A 17,921-nucleotide genomic window follows, 5' to 3' on the forward strand; every position below is an offset into this window, starting at 1 on the left:
GTCAAATGTCACATGACACACAGTTGTCTAGGCCACCAAAAGACATGTACATTTAACCCTTTTTACTGTTATTGCGCCAACTAGTGTCCAAACGCCACGTTATTTTGTATGTGACATCGTAGTGGTGGTCTTCACATATTTTCTGAGCCCCTTGCTGATATGTTAAACCGTTCTGGATATATGCCCATTTAAAGGTGATATGCTCCACCCATTTTAAGTTTTGGCGTCCCTAAGCAATGGTGAAAGGAAATTTCTACTTTTTTTCAATGATTATTTACAGTCACACTCCGAAGAAGCCATCTGCATTGGTTTGGTTCCGATCGGTTGAAAAACCAACGACTAGTTCGCGAAATTAGGTTTTTGACATCATCAGCAATAACTCACGAACCGTTCGATCGACAGAAGTGGTTCAAGAGGCAAAGTGGCTCAGAAAAAGTAGTCCTATCATATGATATAAACAGTTTGGGTATATGTCAAATATCACGTGACACACAGTTGTTCATGTACTCCTAAAGCGCTATTACGCCCCCCGGTGGCCGAATAAGTTCATGTTTCTTACAGACCTTCAGGACCATGAGACAAATAAGCCCAGTGAGTGGCGTTTTGATCGGCCTCCGTTAACCCGGTGTAATGAGTGCTCAAACTTCATCGACCAATGGCGGCCATGTTTTTTAAGATACGCCAATGTCCTTTTAGATATTCATGTAGAATGAGACAAAGACACACCATACCAAATAATAAGTCAATCAGGCAAACTGTTGCGTAGTTATAGCCATTTTCTAGCTCATTCAAATTATAGCGCCATCTAGTGGCCAAACGCCACTGTCTTTTTATTATGACCCCGGACTGAGGGTCTACACATATGTTCCAAGCCCCATGAAGATATCTCAAACAGTTCAGGAGTTATGGCCATTTTAGTTAAATATGTTACTTCCGGTTTGGATGTTTTAGCGCCACCTAGCGACCGTGAATTGAAAATTCAACTTTTTTTTAATAATTATTCATATTCACACTCCACAGAACTCATCAGCGTTGGTTTGGTTCCAATAGTGCAAAAATCCAGGGACTAGTTCATTTTTTATTTTTTTCATAAAATGCTAATTTGCGAAAAAATTTGCATACCGGAAATGAAATCTGAGTCATACGTTTTTTAAGTTTTGAGCCAGTGATTACACTGATATAAGACACTTGGGTGTGCGACAAACGGTTTAGGGGCTAAGAACAAAAAGGCTGTTTTCATCGCTGTAGCGCCCCCTATGGGCCGATATGGCTGGCTCCGTGTATCTGAGTAGCGACAAGGACTACTACCATCTGACCAAGTCTCAGCTCTGTCGGTCTTACGGTTTGGGCTGCAGTATCAGTTTTATGGCAGAATAATAATAAGAAGAAATATAGCTGCAAGCAGCAATCATCGGGTTCGAGCAGGCTAAGTGGACTAATGTCGACTGCCTTTGGTCACTACGCTCAGGAATCGCACTATAACACATCCACAACGGATGACACTCTAATACACCAAGAAAAATAACAGAAACGGTCAGCAATGGTTAATACAGACCACAAATGCTAACACTCGTATGCAAATTATTTCTACACTATACAGAAACACTTATGCACATATAATACACAATGCAGTGCATCAGACAGCAAGGCCTTACAGTGGACAGTGAACACATCTGCAAAAATAATTTTGTTTCCCTTTTCCCTTTATCCTGCACATACTTAACGTTCCTTCAGCAAAGCTACATGCATTGTGATCTGGTGACTCTAAGAAAGCCATTGAAATTATGATATTTCACCTTTTTGACTCTTTTGAAGGCATGTCTCTTCCAATGAGCATCACATTTTGCATGCATGTTCACTGTCATAAGATGTATAATAGTACTTAATGACAAGTCAGTTGGATTATTTCTTTAGGAGTAGCAAGCTTTCAGGTGGACTTTTTTGAGGTTGATATAATAAACAACCCTATTATGGTCACGTAAATGAAAAAGTTCAACATGTCTTTGATAATTAATTATCTAGAGAGTCCAGAGAATTGTACTGTGGTGAAAATTTGGAAATTTCAAGAAAGACCTAAAATTAGTATGCAAAAGTACGTCTTTAACATAATCACCAATAACTTGCCAACTGTTTGATTGATATCAATGGATCAAGAGGCAAAGTTGTTCAGAATGAGGAGAACTATCATATGATAGCATTAGTTTGTGTAAATGTAAAATGTCACGTGATACACAACTGCTTAAGCAATGAAATACGCATCAATTTTGCATTTTTTTGCTGTTATAACGCCACCTAGTGTCCAAACGCCACGTTCTTTTGTGGGTGACCTCGGAGTAACGGACCTTCCGAGGCCCATGATGATATGTTAAACCGTTCTGGATTAATAGGCATTTTAATTTGATAGGCTCCGCCCATTTTTTTTATTTTGGCGCCCCTATTCAACCAGGAAAGAAAATTTCAACTTTTTTTGGATAACTATTTACCTTCACACTCCACACAAGTCATCTACATTGGTTTGGGTCTGATCGGTCGAAAAACCAACGACTAGTTTGCGAAATTAGGTTTTTGACATCATCAGCAATAACTCACGAACAGTTTGATCGACAGAAGTGGTTCAAGAGGCAAAGTGGCTCAGAAAAAGGAGTCCTATCATATGATATGAACAGTTTGAGTGTATGTCAAATGTCACGTGATACACAGTTGTTCATGCACTCCAAAAGCGTTATTACGCCCCCCGGTGGCCGAATGAGTTCACATTTCTTACAGACCTTAAGGACCATGAGACGAATACGCCCAGCGAGTGTCGTTTTGATCGGCCTCTGTTAACCCGGTGTAATGAGTGCTCAAAATTCATCGACCAATGGCGGCCATGTTTTTTGAGATACGCCAATGTCCTTTTAGTTATTCATGTAGCATGAGACAAAGACCCACCATACCAAATATCAAGTCATTCGGGCAAAGGATTGCGTAGTTATAGCCATTTTCTAGCTCATTCAAATTATAGCGCCACCTAGTGGCCAAACGCCGCAGTTTTTTTATTGTGACCCCGGACTGAGGGTCTACACATGTGTTCCAAGCCCCATGAAGATATCTCAAATGGTTTACGAGTTATGGCCGTTTTAGCTAAATATGCCACTTCCGGTTTGGACGTTTTAGCGCCACCAAGCGGCCGTGAGTGGAAAATTCAACTTTTTTTTGATAGTTATTTACATTCACACTCCACAGATGTCATCAGCGCTGGTTTGGTTCCGATAGGAAAAAAATCCAGGGACTAGTTCACTTTCTTTGTTGTTGCATAAAATGCAAATTAGCGGAAAAATTTGCATACCGGAAATGAAATCGGAGATATACATTTTTTAAGTTTTGAGCCAATGATTACTCTGATATAAAACACTTGGGTGTGCGACAAACGGTTTAGGAGTATCGGGGGCAAACGCGCTTTTTATCGTTGTAGCGCCACCTATGGGCCGATTTGGCTGGCTCCGTGTATCTGAGTAGCGACAAGGACTACTACCATCTGACCGAGTCTCAGCTCTGTCGGCTTTACGGTTTGGGCTGCAGCATCAGTTTTAGGGCAGAATAATAATAAGAATAAATATAGCTGCAAGCAGCAATCATCGGGTTCGAGCAGGCTAATGCGTCTAATGGGTCGACTAGGCTCGGGAATCGCACCATTACAATCCACGACGGATGTCACTCTCCCACACCAAGAAAAATGACGGAACAATGACAGCCATGTGACTGGTTGAGTATCAATTTGGGTTTACATGCAATTAAACTGGTGTACCTAATAAACGTTTGTTATGTATATAAATACAGCATCTTACAACCAGCCAGACATGTGCTATATTTATAAATGTATAAATAAGGACCAATGTTTAATGTTTAATACATTTAATTTTTATCACTGTCGTATTGTGAGACAGATTTCGTTCCACACACATGCACAGTCTCAATCACACACGACACACAGAAGTATAAAGTACATTCACACTCTTATGAAACAGAGAGAAATTATATCCATAAATACACACACATACACACACAGAACATGTAATACATACGCACGTATGCACACATAATATAATATACAATAAGCCGCTACAGTGGAACTACATGCATTGTGATCTGTTGACTATAAAAAAGCCATTGAAATGAATGATATTTCGTCTTTTTGACTGTTATGAAGGCATGCCTCTTCCGATGACCTTCACATTTTGCATACTTGTTTAGTGTCATAAGATGTATAATAATCCTTAATGACAAGTCAGTTGGATTATTCATTAAGGAGGAGTGAGCTTTCAGGTGTACTTTTGAGGTTAATATAATAGAGGACCTGTTATGGTCACACAAATGAAAAAGTTCAACATGTTCTTGATAATTATTTATCTAGAGAGTCCAGAGAATTGTACTGTGGTGGAAACTTTGAAATTTCAAGAATGACCTAAAATTAGTATGCAAAAGTACATCTTTAACATCATCACCAATAACTTGCCAACTGTTTGATTGACATCAATGGATCAAGAGGCAAAGTTGTTCAGAATGAGGAGAACTATCATATGATTATATTAGTTTGTGTAAATGACAAAATGTCACGTGATACACAATTGTTTAAGCAATGAAATACGCATCAATTTTGCCATTTTTATCGTTATAGCGCCACCTAGTGTCCAAATGCCACGTTCTTTTGTAGTTGACCTCGGAGTGATGGTCTACACATATGTTCCGAGGCCCATGATGATATGTTAAGCCATTCTGGATTAATAGGCATTTTAATTTGATAGGCTCCGCCCATTTTTTCATTTTGGCGCCCCTATTCAACCATGAAAGAAAATTTCAACTTTTTTGGATAATTATTTACCTTCACATTCCACGTAAGTCATCTACATTGGTTTGGGTCTGATCGGTCGAAAAACCAACGACTAGTTTGCTAAATTAGGTTTTTAACATCATCAGCAATAACTCACGAACAGTTTGATCGACAGAAGTGGTTCAAGAGGCAAAGTGGCTCAGAAAAAGGAGTCCTATCATATGATATGAACAGTTTGAGTGTATGTCAAATATCACGTGATACACAGTTGTGCATGCACTCCAAAAGTGCTATTACGCCCCCCGGTGGCCGAATAAGTTCATGTTTCTTAAAGACCTTCAGGACCATGAGACAAATAAGCCCAGTGAGTGGTGTTTTGATCGGCCTCCGTTAACCCGTTGTAATGAGTGCTCAAACTTCATCGACCAATGGCGGCCATGTTTTTTAAGATACGCCAATGTCCTTTTAGATATTCATGTAGAATGAGACAAAGACACACCATACCAGATAATAAGTCAATCGGGCAAACTGTTGCGTAGTTATAGCCATTTTCTAGCTCATTCAAATTATAGCGCCATCTAGTGGCCAAACGCCACTGTTTTTTTATTGTGACCCCGGACTGAGGGTCTACACATATGTTCCAAGCCCCATGAAGATATCTCAAACAGTTCAGGAGTTATGCCCATTTTAGTTAAATATGTCACTTCCGGTTTGGACGTTTTAGCGCCACCTAGCGGCCATGAATTTAAAATTCAACTTTTTTTTGATAGTTATTTACATTCACACTCATCAGAATACATCAACGTTGGTTTGGATCCGATAGGGCACAAATCCAGGGACTAGTTCATTTTTTATTTTTTTCATAAAATGCAAATTAGCGAAAAAATTTGCATACCGGAAATGAAATCGGAGATATACGTTTTTTAAGTTTTGAGCCAATGATTACACTGATATAAAACACTTGGGTGTGCGACAAACGGTTTATGGGTTGCGCAAGCCAACGCGTGCGGCATCGCTGTAGCGCCACCTATGGGCCGATTTGGCTGGTTCCGTGTATCTGAGTAGCGACAAGGACTACTACCATCTGACCAAGTCTCAGCTCTGTCGGTCTTACGGTTTGGGCTGCACGATCAGTTTTAGGGAAGAAGTATAATAATAATAATAAAACATACAAATACAATAGGTTTCTAGCCCTACGGGCTCGAACCCTAATAATAAAACCAACAAATACAATAGGTTTCTAGCCCTTCGGGCTCGAACCCTAATTAAAGCTGCAAGCAGCCTTTAAGCGGGTTTCGAGTATTTATGCCAGTCAATGGAGCAGTGCATCCACGAACAGTGTAAGGGGTCAGACCCCAACGAACCCACGACGGATCAAACTCCCACCAACACAGAAAAATTATAGAAATTATCAGTATCAGCTCAAAGAAGCGTTGCATGCTTACACACTCATGACTAGCTGTTTTCTCTCAATAAAACAACAAAATAAACTAATTCAAAGTTGGTTGGTGTCAGGTAATGGTATCATAAAATACTGCCTGCAGGCATAGCCTTTATCCCCTAGCAGGATTCCATCATAGTCACCTGTATAATAGAAACATGCAGTTCTGTTAGGCCCAAAATTAGTAATCCAGTTAGTTTGTAAAGTCTATTTGACTTGTCACGTCCAAATAATGTGCATAACTCTCTGAAGATACTTGAGTCGTGAACAGAGCCTGGCCATTTCGCCACCAGATTTATAATGTGGAACATAGTCACACACCATCTAAGAGATGTGTTGTATAATTGAATACATTCCCTTGAATAATTATCAAACTAAATGTTATGAATGTTTACTGGCATGGTCATTTCATAATCTTTATGATCAATTATAATGTACCTGCAATAGAGAATTTTGAAATTGCTTAAAAAAATCAAAGAACTAGTTAGCAAAAGTCAGTTTTAAACACCATCACCGATAACTCGTGAACCGTTTGTGTGACATCAATGGATCAAGAGGCAAAGTTGTTCAGAATGAAGAGGAGGACTATTAAATGATATCATTAGTTTGTGTAAGTGTCAAATGTCATGTGATACACAATTGTTTAAGATATGAGATACACGTCAATTTTGCCTTTTTTACTGTTTTAGCGCCACCTAGTGTCCAAACGCTACCTTCTTTTGTACGTGACCTCGGAGTGATGGTCTACACATATCAACTGAGCCCTATGATGATATGTTAAGCCCTTCTGGATTTATGGCCATTTTAATGTGATAGGATCTGCCCATTTAAGTTTTGGCGTCCCTAAGCAACGGTGAAAAGAAATTTCAACTTTTTTTCAATGATTATTTACATTCACACTCCACAGAAGTCATCTGCATTGGTTTGGTTCCGATTGGTTGAAAAACCAAGGACTAGTTCGCGAAAGTAGGTTTTGACATCATCAGCGATAACTCACAAACCGTTTGATTGACAGACGCGTGTCCAGAGGCAAAGTTGTTCAGAATGAGAAGAGCAATCTTATGATACCAATAGTTTCTGTATATGTCAAATGTCACGTGATACAGAATTGATTAAGCACTCCAAAAGCATTATTTCGCCCTCCGGTGGCCGAATGAGTTCATGTTTCTTACAGACCTTCAGGACCATGAGGCAAATAAGCCCAGCAAGTGTCGTTTTTATCGGCGTCAGTTAACCCTGTCTAATGAGTGCTCACATTTAATTGACCGATGGCAGACATGTTTTTTGAGATACGCCAAAGTCCTTTTATACAGTCAAGGTTCATGACACAAAGACACACCATACCAAATAATTAGTCGATCGGGCAAACGGTTGGATAGTTATAGCCCTTTTCGAGTTTGTTACTATTATAGCGCCACCTAGTGGTCAAACACCGAGTTTTTTTTATTGTGACCCCGGACTGAGGTTCTACACATATGTTCTAAGCCCGGTGAAGATATCTCAAACCGTTCTCTAGGTATAGCCATTTTAATGAAATAGGTTACTTCCGGGTTTGACGTTTTGATGCCCCCTAGCGACCCTGAATCGAAATTTCGACTTTTTTCAATGAATATTTACATTCACACTCTACAGAATTTATCAGCGTTGGTTTGGTTCCGATCGGGCAAAAATCCAGGGACTAGTTCATTTTTTATTTTTTTCATAAAATGCAAATTAGCGGAAAAATTTGCATACCGGAAATGAAATCGGAGATATACGTTTTTTAAGTTTTGAGCCAATGATTACACTGATATAAGACACTTGGGTGTGCGACAAACGGTTTAGGAGTAACGAGCCCAAACGCGTTCAGCATCGCTGTAGCGCCACCTATGGGCCGATATGGCTGGGTCACTGTATCTGAGTAGCCTGCACAGATACAACCAACTGACCAAGCCTCAAGTTTCTACGACTTACGGTTTGGGCTGGGCGACCGGTTTTAAGGCGGAAAAATAATAATAATAATAATAAGAATTAAAGCTGCAAGCAGCATTTAGCGGGTTCGAGCAGTCTAAGGCCTCTATTGGCCTTGCCATTGTCAACTAGGCTCAGGAATGGCACCGTAACAAATCCACAACGAATGACACTCTTCCACACCAAGAAATATGACAGAAACGGTCGGTAACTTTTAATACAGACCATGCATGCTTACACTCGTATGCAAAAACGGGCGTAAACCGATAATACCTAAGGGACGAGTGCAATGAACCAATTCTCATGTCTCTACGATGATTTGTTGCAGAGATATAGATCTTGCTAAACGGTTGCTAAGCTAACCTGTTCGGTTGCCATGGGTGTGGAATAGCACCTGTCAATTAATAACACATCAAACCACAAGTCAAACGAACCAAGCCCCTTGTCTCTATAATATTCTACTGCAGAGATGTAGGTCTGGCTAGACGGTTGCAAAAAATAATCTGTTTGGTTGCTAAGGGTGTGGCTTGGCAGCTGTCAATTGATAAAGAACGAAGCCATAAGCAAAACAAAGCAACTCCTGTGTCTCTAAAACATTCCATGCACATATATAGGTCTTTTTTGTTAATACAATGCACATTCTTCAAAATAGCTTATTTTGTGTTCTGAAAAATTGATTAAAAAAAATAAGACCAATTTAAATAGATAATTGATTCACATTCATGGTCTGCAACAATATTCCAGAAGACCTTGCCATTTAACTGATGCTTATTTGGTTGAGTCTGGTGACTCTGAAGGCCATTGGAGTACAGTGAGCTCATTGTCATGTTCAAGAAACCAGTTTGAGATCATTTGAGCTTTCTGACATGGTCCCTTTCCCTGCTGGAAGTAGGCATCAAAAGATGGACATGGTTGGCAACAATCCTCAGGTAGTAAGTGGAATTAAATATATCCCATACCATATATCCAATTGTTTCTCCATTTTGATGCTCGGTTTGAACTTCAGCAAGTGTGTTTACCACGTCTAGAAGCCAAAATGGATTGAGTTTATGCTATGTGACTGGCTGATTAGCAATTTGATTAGCAAATGATGTATTTATTAAAGACAAGTTTAAAATAGTAATTTTAAATGTATGATATTTCACCTTTTTGACTGTTGTGAAGGCATGCCTCTTCCGATAAGAATCACATGTTGCATGCTTGTTTTTTGTCATAATATGTATAATAGTACTTAATGGCAAGTCAGTTGGATTAATTATTAAGGAGTAGCGACCTTCACCGTACTCGTTTCACGCTAATATAATAAAGGACCCTGTTATGGTCACAAAACAAAAAAAACTCAACATGATTTTGATGATTATTGACCTAGAGAGTCCAGAGAAATGTACTGTGGTGGAAATTTTGAAATTGCTTGAAAATCCTTGAACAAGTTTGCAAAAGTAGTTTTTTTACATCATCACCAATAACTCACAAACCATTTGATAGACATCAATGGTTCAAGAGGCAAAGTTGTTATGAATGAGGAGATCTATCGTTTGATATCAATAGTTTGTTTATTAGTCAAATGTCACGTGACACACCGTTGTCTAGGCCACCAAAAGACATGTACATTTAGCCATTTTTAATATTATAGCGCCACCTAGTGTCCAAACGCCACGTTATTTTGTATGTGACCTTGGAGTGATGGTCTACACATATTTCCCGAGGCATATGATGATATGTTTAGCTGTTCTGGATTTAAGGCCATTTAAATGTGATAGGCTCCACCCATTCTTTTATTTTGGCGCCCCTAAGCAACCGTGAAAGGAAATTTCTACTTTTTTTCAATAAGTATTTACAAACACTTCCCACAGAAGTCATCTGCATTGTTGTGGTTCCGATCGGTCGAAAATCCAACGACTAGTTTGCGAAGGTAGGTTTTTGACCTCATCAGCGATTATTCACAAACTGTTCGATTGACAGAAGTTGTTCCAGAGGCAAAGTTGCTCAGAATGAAGAGTACTATCATATGATACCAATAGTTTCTGTATATGTCAAATGTCACGTGATACACAATTGTTAAAGCACTCCTAAAGCGTTATTTCGCCCCCCGGTGGCCGAATGAGTTCACATTTCTTACAGACCTTAAAGACCATGAGACGAATAAGCCCAGCGAGCGTCGTTTTGTTCGGCCTCCATTAACCCGGTCTAATAAGTGCTCAAACTTCATTGGCCAATGGCGGCCATGTTTTTTAGGATACGCCAATGTCCTTTTAGATATTCATGTAGAATGAGACAAAGACACACCATACCAAATAATAAGTCAATCGGGCAAACTGTTGCGTAGTTATAGCCATTTTCTAGCTCATTCAAATTATAGCGCCACCTAGTGGCCAAACGCCGCATTTTTTTTATTGTGACCCCGGATTGAGGGTGTACACATATGTTAAAAGCCCCATGAAGATATCTCAAACAGTTAAGGAGTTATGGCCATTTTAGTTCAATATGTTACTTCCGTTTTGGACATTTTTGCGCCCTCTAGCGATGGGGGATGAAAATTTCAACTTTTTTTAATAATTATTCATATTCACACTCCACAGAACTCATCAGCGTTGGTTTGGTTCCAATAGGGCAAAAATTCAGGGACTAGTTCATTTTTAATTTTTTTCATAAAATGCTAATTAGCGAAAAAATTTGCATACCGGAAATGAAATCAGAGATATACGTTTTTTAAGTTTTGAGCCAGTGATTACACTGATATAAGACACATGGGTGTGCGACAAACGGTTTAGGAGTAACAAGCGTTAACGCGTTCGGCATCGCTGTAGCGCCACCTATGGGCCGATTTGGCTGGTTCCGTGTATCTGAGTAGCGACAAGGACTACAACCATCTGACCAAGTCTCAGCCCTGTCGGCCTTACGGTTTGGGCTGCAGTATCAGTTCTAGGGAAGAAGTATAATAATAATAATAAAACCAACAAATACAATAGGTTTCTAGCCCTTCGGGCTCGAACCCTAATAATTAAAGCTGCAAGCAGCATTTAGCGGGTTCGAGCAGTCTAAGGCCTCTATTGGCCTTGCCATTGTCAACTAGGCTCAGGAATGGCACCGTAACAAATCCACAATGAATGACACTCTTCCCCACCAAGAAATATGACAGAAATGGTTGGTAACTTTTAATACAGACCATGCATGCGTACACTCGTATGCAAAAACGGGCGTAAACCGATAATACCTAAGGGACGAGTGCAATAAACCAATTCTCATGTCTCTATGATGATTTGTTGCAGAGATAGAGATCTTGCTAAACGGTTGCTAAGCTAACCTGTTCGGTTGCCATGGGTGTCAATTAATACCTGTCAATTAATAACACATCAAACCACAAGTCAAACGAACCAAGCCCCGTGTCTTTATAATATTCTACTGCAGAGATGTAGGTCTGGCTAGACGATTGCAAAAAATAATCTGTTTGGTTGCTAAGGGCGTGGCTTGGCAGCTGTCAATTGATAAAGAATGAAGCCATTAGCAAAACAAAGCAACTCCTGTGTCTCTAAAACATTCTATTGCACATATATAGGTCTTTTTTTTAATACAATGCACATTCTTCAAAATAGCTTATTTTGTGTTCTGAAAAATTGATTAAAAAAATACGACCAATTTAAATAGATAATTGATTCACATTCATGGTCTGCAACAATATTCCAGAAGACCTTGCCATTTAACTGATGCTTATTTGGTTGAGTCTGGTGACTCTGAAGGCCATTGGAGTACAGTGAGCTCATTGTCATGTTCAAGAAACCAGTTTGAGATCATTTGAGCTTTCTGACATGGTCCATTTTTTTTACTGCTGGAAGTAGCCATCAAAACATGGACATGGTTGGCAACAATCCTCAGGTGGTATGTGTTATCTAATATATCCCATACCATATATCCAATTGTTTCTCCATTTTGATGCTCGGTTTGAACTTCAGCAAGTGTGTTTACCACGTCTAGAAGCCAAAATGGATTGAGTTTATGCTATGTGACTGGCTGATTAGCAATTTGACTAGCAAATGATGTATTTATTAAAGACAAGTTTAAAATAGTAATTTTAAATGTATGATATTTCACCTTTTTGACTGTTGTGAAGGCATGCCTCTTCCGATAAGAATCACATGTTGCATGCTTGTTCAGTGTCATAATATGTGTAATAGTACTTAATGGCAATTCAGTTGGATTATTTATTAAGGAGTAGCGACCTTCACCGTACTCGGTTTACGCTAATATAATAAAGGACCCTGTTATGGTCACAAAACAAAAAAAACTCAACATGTTTTTGATGATTATTGACCTAGAGAGTCCAAAGAAATGTACTGTGGTGGAATTTGTTTAATTGCTTGAAAGTCCTAAAACTAGTTTGCAAAAGTAGGTTTTATACATCATCACCAATAACTCACAAACCTTTTGATAGACGTCAATGGTTCAAGAGGCAAAGTTGTTATGAATGAGGAGTTCTATCGTTTGATATCAATAGTTTGTGTATTAGTCAAATGTCACGTGACACACAGTTGTCTAGGCCACCAAAAGACATGTACATTTAACCCTTTTTACTGTTATAGCGCCAACTAGTGTCCAAACGCCACGTTATTTTGTATGTGACATCGTAGTGGTGGTCTTCACATATTTTCTGAGCCCCTTGCTGACATGTTAAACCGTTCTGGATATATGCCCATTTAAATGTGATAGGCTCCACCCATTTTAAGTTTTGGCGTCCCTAAGCAATGGTGAAAGGAAATTTCTACTTTTTTTCAATGATTATTTACAGTCACACTCCACAGAAGTCATCTGCATTGTTTTGGTTCCGATCGGTCGAAAATCCAACGACTAGTTTGCGAAGGTAGGTTTTTGACCTCATCAGCGATAACTCACAAACTATTCGATTGACAGAAGTTGTTCCAGAGGCAAAGTTGCTCAGAAAGAAGAGTACTATCATATGATACCAATAGTTTCTGTATATGTCAAATGTCACGTGATACACAATTGTTTAAGCACTCCTAAAGTGTTATTTCGCCCCCCGGTGGCCGAATGAGTTCACATTTCTTACAGACCTTAAAGACCATGAGACGAATAAGCCCAGCGAGCGTTGTTTTGTTCGGCCTCCGTTAACCCGGTCTAATAAGTGCTCAAACTTCATTGGCCAATGGCGGCCATGTTTTTTAAGATACGCCAATGTCCTTTTAGATATTCATGTAGAATGAGACAAAGACACACCATACCAAATAATAAGTCAATCAGGCAAACTGTTGCGTAGTTATAGCCATTTTCTAGCTCATTCAAATTATAGCGCCACCTAGTGGCCAAACGCCACTGTCTTTTTATTGTGACCCCGGACTGAGAGTCTACACATATGTTCCAAGCCCCATGAAGATATCTCAAACAGTTCAGGAGTTATGGCCATTTTAGTTAAATATGTTACTTCCGGTTTGGATGTTTTAGCGCCACCTAGCGACCGTGAATTGAAAATTCAACTTTTTTTTAATAATTATTCATATTCACACTCCACAGAACTCATCAGCGTTGGTTTGGTTCCAATAGGGCAAAAATCCAGGGACTAGTTCATTTTTTTTTTTTTTCATAAAATGCTAATTTGCGAAAAAATTTGCATACCGGAAATGAAATCTGAGTCATATGTTTTTTAAGTTTTGAGCCAGTGATTACACTGATATAAGACACTTGGGTGTGCGACAAACGGTTTAGGGGCTACGAACAAAAAGGCTGTTTTCATCGCTGTAGCGCCCCCTATGGGCCGATATGGCTGGCTCCGTGTATCTGAGTAGCGACAAGGACTACTATCATCTGACCAAGTCTCAGCTCTGTCGGCCTTACGGTTTGGGCTGCAGTATCAGTTTTATGGCAGAATAATAATAAGAAGAATTAAAGCTGCAAGCAGCATTTAGCGGGTTCGAGCGATTTAAGGCATCTAAGGTACGTCTGCCATCGCCGATCAGTTTCAAGAATCGCACCATAACAGATCAAGGACGGACGACACTCTAGCGCACCAAGTAAAATGTCAGAAACATTTAATACAGATGCAGAGATATAGATCTTGCTAAAAGGTTGCTAAGCTAATCCGTTTGGTTGCTATTGGCGTGGAATGGCACCTGCCAATTAATAACACATCAAACCACAAGTGGCGAAACAACTCCAGTGACTCTGCGATGCTCTATTGCAGAGATGGAGGTCTAGCTTAATGGTTGCTAAGTTAACAGTTTAGTTGCTATGGGTGTGGTATGGCACCTGCCAATTGATATTACATTAAGTCACAAGTGAAATTAACCGAACCCCTGTGTCTCTACAATATTCAACTGCAGAGATACACGTCTGTGTAACTGATTGTAGAGCTAATCTGTTTAGTTGCTATGGGCATAGCTTGTCACCTGTCATATTATAATACACTTTTCCATGAGTAGAACGAAGCAACTTCTTTGTCTCTATGACATTCGATTGCAGAGATATTGGTCTTTTTTGTTAATTTAATGCATATTTTTCAACATAGCCTCTTTTGTGTTTTGAAGAATTAAAATTGAATTTAAAATTTAGGACAATTTTAAATGGATACATTGATTCATATTCATGAATACATTGTGGTCAGTAGGACATTGACATTGTCTGCAATAATATTTTAGAAGGACGTGCCATTTAAATTATGTTTCTTTGGTAGACACACCTCACATGATATATCCCATTTCTTCTCAATTTTGATGTTTGGTTTGAACTTCAGGAAGTCATGTTTACCATGTCTAAATGCCTAAATGCATTGAGTTGCTGCCATGTGACTGGCTGAGTAGCAATTTGGGTTTACATGCAATTAAACTGGTTTTATCTAATAAAGGTGTGTTGTATATATATATATATCAACACAGCATCTTAAAACCAGCCAGACATGTGCTATATTTATAGATGTGTAAATATGGAGCAACTTTTAATCTGTAATACATTATATCTCTAACACTGTCTTCCTGTGAGACATATTTCATTACACACACATGCACAGTCTCGATCACACAAGACACACAGAACTATACAGTGCATTCACACTCTTATGATAAAGAGGGAAATGATACCCAGAAACATACACACATGCACACTACACACCTTTATCCTGCACACATTTATCGTTCCTTAAGCAAAGCTACATGCATTGTGATCTGGTGACTCTATAAGAAAGCCATTGAAATGAATGATATTTCACCTTTTTGACTCTTATGAAGGAAAGCCTATTCCTATGAGCATCACATTTTGCATGATTGTTAAGTATCATAATATGTATAATAGTACTAAATGGCAAGTCAGTTGGATCATTTATTAAGGACTAGCGACCTTCACCGTACTCGATTCACGCTAATATCAAAAAGGACACTGTTATGGTCACAAAACTAAAAAAACTCAACATGTTTTTGATGATTATTGACCTAGAGAGTCCAGAGAAATGTACTGTGGTGGAAATTTTGTAATTGCTTGAAAATCTTTGAACAAGTTTGCAAAAGTAGGTTTTATACATCATCACCAATAACTCACAAACCATTTGATAGACATCAATGGTTCAAGAGGCAAAGTTGTTATGAATGAGGAGATCTATCGTTTGATATCAATAGTTTGTGTATTAGTCAAATGTCACATGACACAAAGTTGTCCAGGCCACCAAAATACATGTACATTTTGCCTTTTTTAATGTTTTAGCGCCACCTAGTATCCAAACGCCACCTTCCTTTGTATGTGACCTTGGAGTGATGGTCTACACATATCATCTGAGCCCCATGATGATATGTTAAGCCGTTCTGGATTTATGGCCATTTTAATGTGATAGGCTCAGACCATTTTAAGTTTTGGCGTCCCTAAGCAGCGGTGAAAGAAAAATTGCAACTTTTTTTTAATAATTATTCATATTCACACTCCACAGAACTCATCAGCGTTGGTTTGGTTCCAATAGGGCAAAAATCCAGGGACTAGTTCATTTTTTTTTTTTTTCATAAAATGCTAATTTGCGAAAAAATTTGCATACCGGAAATGAAATCTGAGTCATACGTTTTTTAAGTTTTGAGCCAGTGATTACACTGATATAAGACACTTGGGTGTGCGACAAACGGTTTAGGGGCTACGAACAAAAAGGCTGTTTTCATCGCTGTAGCGCCCCCTATGGGCCGATATGGCTGGCTCCGTGTATCTGAGTAGCGACAAGGACTACTACCATCTGACCAAGTCTCAGCTCTGTCGGTCTTACGGTTTGGGCTGCAGTATCAGTTTTATGGCAGAATAATAATAAGAAGAATAATTAAAGCTGCAAGCAGCCTTTAAGCGGGTTTCGAGTATTTGCGCCATTCAATGGAGCAGTGCATCCACGAACAGGCTAAGGGGTCAAACCCCAACAAACCCACGACGGATCAAAGTCCCACACACACAGAAAAGTGATAGAAATTATCAGTATTAGCTCACAGAAGCGTTGCATGCTTACACACTCATGACTAGCTGTTTTCTCTCGATAAAACAACAAAATAATCTAATTCAAAGTTGGTTGGTGTCAGGTAATGGTGTCATAAAATACTGCCTGCAGGCATAGCCTTTGTCCCCTAGCAGGATTCCATCATAGTCACCTGTATAATAGAAACATGCAGTTCTGTTAGGCCCAAGATTAGTAATCTATTTAGTTTGTAAAGTCTATTTGACTTGCCACGTTTAAATAATGTGCATAACTCTCTAGGATACTTGGGTCGTGCACAGAGCCTGGCCATTTCGCTACCACATTGATACTATGATATATAGTCACACACCATCTAAGAGATTTGTTTTATAATTGAATACATTCCCTTGAATAATTATCAAACTAAATGTTATGAATCTCACCTTCACATTTATACTGTGAACCCCATTTTGGGCCATAAAAAATCCCCTTCATTGTGGCCTGGGGGTGCCTTGATGGCAATGTGTGTGCAGTCTATGGCACCAATCACATTAGGGAAGCCGGGAGACAATCGCGTCATATTAACTGGCATGGCCATTTTTTAATCTCTATTGATAAATTATAATGTGCCTGCAATAGAGAATTTTTAAATTGCTTGAAAATCATAGAACTAGTTAGCAAAAGTCAGTTTTAAACCCCATCACCGATAACTCGTGAACCTTTTGTTTGACATCAATGCATCAAGAGGCAAAGTTGTTCAGAATGAAGAGGAGGACTATCGAATGATATCATTAGTTTGTGTAAATGTCAAATGTCATATGATACACAATTGTTTAAAAATGAGATGCATGTCAACATACTGTTTTAGCGCCACCTAGTGTCCAAACGCCACCTTCTTTTGTAGATGACCTTGGAGTGATGGTCTACACATATCATCTGAGCCCCATGATGATATGTTAAGCCGTTCTGGATTTATGGCCATTTTAATGTGATAGGCTCAGCCCATTTTAAGTTTTGCGTCCCTAAGCAACGGTGAAAGAAAATTTCAACTTTTTTTCAATGATTATTTACATTCACACTCCACAGAAGTCATCTGCATTGGTTTGGTTCCGATCGGTTGAAAAACCAGGAACTAGTTCGCGAAAGTAGGTTTTTGACATCATCAGCGATAACTCACGAACCGTTTGATCGACAGAAGAGTGTCCAGAGGCAAAGTTGTTCAGAATGAGAAGAGCAATCTTATGATACCAATAGTTTCTGTATATGTCAAATGTCACGTGATACAGAATTGATCATGCACTCCA

The sequence above is a fragment of the Triplophysa dalaica genome, chromosome 21 (genome assembly GCF_015846415.1).
Source record: "Triplophysa dalaica isolate WHDGS20190420 chromosome 21, ASM1584641v1, whole genome shotgun sequence".
NCBI lineage: Eukaryota > Metazoa > Chordata > Actinopteri > Cypriniformes > Nemacheilidae > Triplophysa > Triplophysa dalaica.